Source organism: Ambystoma mexicanum, chromosome 5q (genome assembly GCF_040938575.1).
Source record: "Ambystoma mexicanum isolate Mex_15411 chromosome 5q, UKY_AmexF1_1, whole genome shotgun sequence".
Classification (NCBI taxonomy): domain Eukaryota; kingdom Metazoa; phylum Chordata; class Amphibia; order Caudata; family Ambystomatidae; genus Ambystoma; species Ambystoma mexicanum.
Genome location: NC_090933.1, coordinates 651,258,235 through 651,264,796, shown reverse-complemented (window position 1 = coordinate 651,264,796; position 6,562 = coordinate 651,258,235). Strand labels below are relative to the sequence as shown.

The window sequence follows — 6,562 nt, the reverse complement described above, 5'->3', positions numbered from 1 at the left end:
CCCATTCCATTGCTGACATCTTTTTTCAGTTGTTAAATGCTAGAGTGTCTTGTCACTGAATAAAGACACTATTAGTACCCTGGGATGAAGTGGATGAAGACTTCCGTGAGATGCATTGCATCAGAAAGAAAAGATCCTGGGATTGCCTCTTGTACATCCAAGTAGTACTGCTCGAGATAGGGGCAGCACATTTGTAGACACTTCATGAAAAGCCTCCTCTCTGAACCTCTTCTGTATTTCTCAGTGCTGCAGTTGTTTCAAGACTCTACCCCTCATTACAGAGTTGCTGGTAAAACCCACCAGTAGGCAGCGAGTTACCAGCAGCCGTGTAACACTGTTTCTACCACCTGACTTCCCAGTGACAATGCCGGAAACGGTACATCCCCATTCCTGTGGAATCCCGTAGGAGTCCATGGGAATGGAGTCACAGAAGCATCAGCACCGTTGCTCATGGTGCCAGTGTTTCTGTGAAAACACTGCCAGTAGGAGTCTGAACTCCCGGGAGATCAGGGCTGTCAGGAGTTCTGTGATCCTACCGGCAAACTCTTATTTTGGTGATTCGGTAAGGGTACCGATATGTTGCTACCGGCACCCTTATTTCCTGACTGCCAAACTCACAATGAAACTACCTAGCTGTTGCTGGCAGCACTTTTAATGGGTGGAGGATGATTCTGCACTGCTCACAGATCAAGTGAAGAGGTAAGACCACATGTAAGCCAAAAAAGGCTGCAGCCCACTATGAAACAAACCATCCAGAAAGTGCTAGGTGCTACTTTGAGACATAGTTCACACCATCTATCCCTCATGTAAAATGTGTTAAGGTTCTCTCAAAGCATGGATGAGATCAGAAATCCAGGCAAGCATGCAAGAGAAATAGGGTGAAGAAACAAAGCCTGGAGGGCACATGATAGCCACACACCTCTGAGTATGCCACAGAAGGAAAAAGGTGGCAGGAGAAAAGCACTGAGGTCGAGGATGAAAGAAAGCAGATGGTAGAAAATATTCTCAACCAGCACGGTCAAGGAAAACGATAGCTGGCATTAGCAGTCCAGTGAAGAGGAGACAAAAATGCTGTCATCTTCCAGTGGAGATAAAGACAAAAAAACTTTCACAAAAAGAAAGACTGAATAAAATCAGAAGGAAAATTGAGACAACGTTGACCAAGACACTCTCATTCATCCCTGCTCATCAGAAGAGGAGCCACCAATGAAAATAACGGCGTACCTGATGAGGAGATTGAGAACACCACTGGCCAAAATAGCCAAAAACAAACTATGGAATGAGTGTTCCAGACCATATCTGCACAAAGGAATGGCTGTAACACCTGAAAAAGACAAATAAATTCTCACCTGCATGGGCAAGTATACTAAACACAACAATAAACGGCTTGATGCATCTTGGAACTCATACCAAAATAAATTACAAGTGTTGCGACCAATTACAAAGATACTGCACCTGGCTGATAAAGTAAAAGAGAAAAGGGGAGAAATGGGCCGAAAGCCATATGCCTACTGCATAATACCAATAGTAAAATCGCAATGGAAAGGACAAGGGCCATCATCATATAAATTGATCCTCCTTTGAGTGAGATAGCAACATCAAAGGCAGCAGCAGTCAAGGACAAATTATTTGGCAAATAGTTCATCAAAGAAAACCCTAACAAAAATGTTTTCATTTTTTATTAATTCTTTTAAACTTTGTCTGTCCCCTATTTAAGAAACACCAGTTTGGTGAAAAATAAACATGTGTTACTTGTTTGATTCTTTTTATAAATCACTAGCTTAAAAATCTTCAACTACATATCCTGCTGACATAGTTCAACATATGAATAAAATAAACATAAAGGATATGGCTAAGTTGAATTGGAAATTGTAACTTTCTTGGGGAATTTGTGAATCACTTGCTCAAAATTTACAGGAAACCTGCTCAGCATAGAGAGGAAAAAGCAATGAAAGAAAGTTATATAGATGTACATGGATATGCTAAATGTTCGTCTTTACTCCACGGAAGAATCAGAGTCCCCACAAAACTTTCACTGACAGCTGGCAGTATTTCTGTGTCATTGGAGTAAGGACATTACAAAAGTTCAGTGTGTTTTCCTATTGTAAACTTTTGAAAATTGAAGCTTCCAATAAACCATCCCAAATCCCAAACTTTGACAACCTCTAATTTCATTAAGCACCTCATCCAGTTCCATTACAACAATATAGAAGAACGCTATCGAAAGGCTAATTCACATCACAATTTACAAATTTACAAGCTCAGGGTCTATAATCCAAGCACATGTATCTACTGTAAACAAAAAAATGCATCTCTGCTGCTGCCATTCTCATGGTTAGGCATGCTGAAATGTCCAACTGGTGAGGAAAATGTAAAATAACAAAAATGAAAACTCTAAAAATACAATGCCACAAAAAATGAAGCCTCCTCTCTGAACCTCTCTTGCATTTCTAATGACTCTTCGAATAGAGGGCTCCAGTGCTGCAGGTGTTTCAAGATTATGGCTGTTGCTGGCAGCACCTTTAATGGACACAGGTTAGTTCTACACAAGCACCGCTCACGGCTACAGTGAAGAGATAAGACCACATGCAAGCCAAAAAAGGCTGAAGCCCAGTATGAGGCAGAAGGCGTTAGGTGCTAGTTTGTGAAATAGTTCAGAGCATCTATCCCTCATGTAGAAAGTGTTAAAGTTCTACTAAGTCATGGTCGAGATCAGAAGTACAGGCAAGCCTGGAAGAGAAAAGGTATGATGAAACAAGGCCCAGGGGGCACTTGATGGCCACACACATACGGGTATGCCAAGGAAGGAGCAAGGTGGCAATAGAAAAGCACTGAGGTTGATTTGAAAGAGAAGGTATCCTCACCCAGCTCGGTCTAGGAAAACGACAAATTACAGAAGCAGTCCAGTGAAGAGGAGGTGAAAACATTGCCATCTTCCAGTGAAGATAAAGACAAAAGAGCTCTCAAGAACAGAAAGACCGAATAAAATCAGAAGTAAAATGGACCCAGACACTATCCTTCATCCCTGGTCATCACAATGGAAGCCACCAACAAAAATAGCTTTTGTTTGTGAATGCAACATCAAGCATAGATATGTCTGGTACAGTCACACTGCATTCGTATAAATCATTGTGCGCCAATGGAAATGCCAACACGTTTTTCACCTTTCCAATATCTATAAGCTGTTGCCAAATGTTCTTATCTTTTTGGCAACAATATTTACTAAAACAAACAAAGAAACTGCAATGTTACACTTCACTTCTAGAGTGATGACATTGTCTTCCAAATTGATAGGTAAATTCACAACTTTGCCTCTAACACCTTGCACTAATGATTATTAAACAAGTTTGACATCTGTGTTTGCAATATAACAATAACTTGAAAAGGATGAACAGTTTACAATGCAATCACTTCAAACATGTTAATTTTTTGAAGCATAACAGGGATATCATGCACTACCATGTCGTTCAAAACACTTCTTGCAGGAAACATTTTTGATAAGAAAACCCAAACACAGTGTCCACAAACATAAAGTGCCTCACTTGTGTCAAATCGTTCTTATACAAACAAATACAGATAAAAATATTTCCAAACATCTTCTACACTAATGTTCTCCCAAATATACACTAGTTGCACTTGAGACTTATAAATAGTGCGTTGACAAGATAAGCAAACAAGGTCAGGTATTTCAGTAGAAGACAACTCAAACTTGCAATACTTTTTTGTATACTGTTCAAAAATCAGATCCTTTGAAAGCATAGGATCATTATTTCCACTTCTTGTAAGTGTTTCATCTAAATACACATAGAGCCTCATTACAAGTTTGGAGGTAGCCATGGCGCTATTAGCGCCATGGCTGCCTCCAAACCTGTGTCCGTGTCCGGGTAGTCAGAATGGGCACTTAACCATTAAGGACCCTGTAAGTCCCCATTCTGAAACCATTCCCCATTCCCATTCGAGCCCCCATAGGGCTCAATGGGAATGGGGAAGGAGCTAATAATGGGCCCGCAAATAGCAGGCCCGTTATTAGCTCCCTGGTCCTTTAGCGGCTCCCGCTAAGGGCAGCTGGTAAAACCAGCCGGCCTTAGAGGGACCCGCTAAGGGACCTCGGGGTTAACGGGGTAGGGGGTTAACGGCACTGGCATCCTTACAGGTGCCGTTAACACCCTACCGCCGTACTCATAATGAGGCCCATACTCTTTTAAATTCATTATATGTATCATTTTCAGTGTAGAAACTAAACGTTCTACAGTTCCAGTCAAAAGTGTTTGATTTAAAAGTGCAAGAGACATACTTGGGCCCTCATTACGAGTTTGGCGGTAACCATGCCGCTATTGGCGGCATGGCTACTGCCGAAATCTCGTCGGGGTCCGGGTCCTCGGAATGAGGATTTACCGGGCCATTCTGAGTTCGGAAGGCCCGGTAATTCCTCCCTCCAAGGACCCGGAGCTTACTTCCCGTGCTTACCTAGCGTGCTTACCGTGTCCCACGAGGGGAACTCGTAATGCAGCGGTACGGTGTGAGCGGCGCCGGCACCTTTTACGGCGCCGTTCACTCCGTACCGCCAGGGTCGTAATGAGGCCCTTGGTGTTTTGCACTCATATAGTTTAACTCGAAGTTATCTCATTTTAGTATGAGGTGCAGCCAGCATCCATACATGATGAAACTGACTGTTGCATCTAGTTTTCACAAAACAAGCTAGAGAGCAGCTCAGATATTCTGTTTTTCCATCAACTACACAGTCATCTATTCTCTGTAGCATCTGGATCTGTCTTTGAACATTACTATTTTTATGCAACACTTGCAAAAATCTCTTTAAGACTCTACAAGTAAACGTATCAATATTGCACAAATAATTGCACATCCATATCTCACTTTGCTTGTTAGGTTTATTCTAGACTGACCTACACTTTCAATGGGGGTCATTGCGAGTACGGCGGTAGGGGGTTAATGGCACTGGTAAGGATGCCAGTGCTGTTAACCCCCTACCGCCGCATTTCAAGGACCCTTAGCGGGTCCCACTAGGCCGGCTGGTTTTACCAGCCGCCCTTAGCAGGACCCATTAAGGGACCAGGGAGCTAATAACGGGCCCGCTATTTGCGGGCCCGTTATTAGCACCTTCCCCATTCCCATTGAGCCCTATGGGGGCTTGAATGGGAATGGGGAATGGTTTTCAGAATGGGGACTTACCGGGTCTGCAAGGGTCGGAATGTCCCGGTAAGTCCCCATTCTGACACCACAGACCCAGACACATTTTTGGAGGCAGCCATGGTGCTATTAACACCATGGCTACCTCCAAACTCGTAATGACCCCCAATGTCTGTATTATCAGACCTTAGCATTTCCTCTTTTTTAGAAATCACACCATTTTACACTTCATAGCTGTTGTTTCCATTCTCCACAAAACACATCACAAAAGTTGTCCCGTGTAAGTGAAATGAACTGTTTCTATATTTCTATGGAATGGTATAGTCACCTTGAGTAATTTCTTAAATTCCCTGATAATGGTTAGTATATAACACCCCATCATAATTTCACTTGCCAATAAAGGTATGCATATGAATGCAGTTGCTAACAATGAAGTGCTGTAGATTAGTAAACTGACATTTGAACTAATATACTATTTTGTGTTTACATTTTGATATTTACAGAGCTGTGCATTATTCACAAACAGGCAGAGGAGCCCTGAATTTGCACTTTTGTGAGATCACTTATGTAGTTTGTGGCTTACAACTGAGCATTTAACCCACATAAACAATATTGAGATAATATAGCAACCTCCTTTATTTTAAGAGCGCTGATTGGGATCTTAACAGGCTGCATCTGCATCTGAAAGCCATCCATTGCTCACCTGAACAGCCCACACGTGTAGCCCGCTCTCTTGTTTTGATGTGCCTTGAAACACTTTTGCTGTATAGGTGCATTGTAAATATACAATAAATAAAAATAAATAAATCAATTAAATGGTCTAAAGCTGTGTTATACATGTCTCGTGGTGAGGGAGTTATGTACATTTTAGGAGTGTGGCAACACATAACTGATCATTGAGCCCACTCTGAAATATTGGTATCTATCTATTCCTTACTGCATTAGTAAGGATACGTGGCCAGTCTAATCCTGGCACAGTTCCACCTGACTTATCTCAGAAGGCAGGCAGCATAGAAACATTCCTCACTGTAAAATCAGGTACTCATCACAGAAGAGCAGGGCACATAAAGTACACTATCAGAAACAGCAGCAAGTTTAGTGTGAGACAGGTCGACCCTAAGAGTTGTGAATCCATTAATTACAGAAATTCCATTGTTCACAAAGACCAGCTTCTTGTCCAGAATTTTGAGCCAACAGGAATTCTATGGGTCAGTTTAATTTCTTTGAATCCGAATACAAATACAGGTGCAGGGAAATTGCATTTGCTGCTGAAAGTGGGCTTGGCCCTCTGTTAGAAGAGTAGCCCTGCTTTTGGTTTTTTTATATTATACAGTGTGGCAGAGAGCTTTGCGCTGTTGATAAAATTGCTGCAGGAACAAATTTGAGCCCTGTTTCTTAAGGCATCCTGTCCTCA

General features: G+C 42.0%; 1 non-coding gene across 1 annotated transcript; it reads right to left on the bottom strand.

Moving 5' to 3' along the window:
- Window positions 1-6,135: 6,135 nt before the first annotated feature.
- Window positions 6,136-6,205, bottom strand: LOC138499047 (small nucleolar RNA U83B). The gene has a single exon (XR_011279095.1). It is a non-coding gene; the product is annotated as a small nucleolar RNA U83B (small nucleolar RNA).
- Window positions 6,206-6,562: the final 357 nt, after the last annotated feature.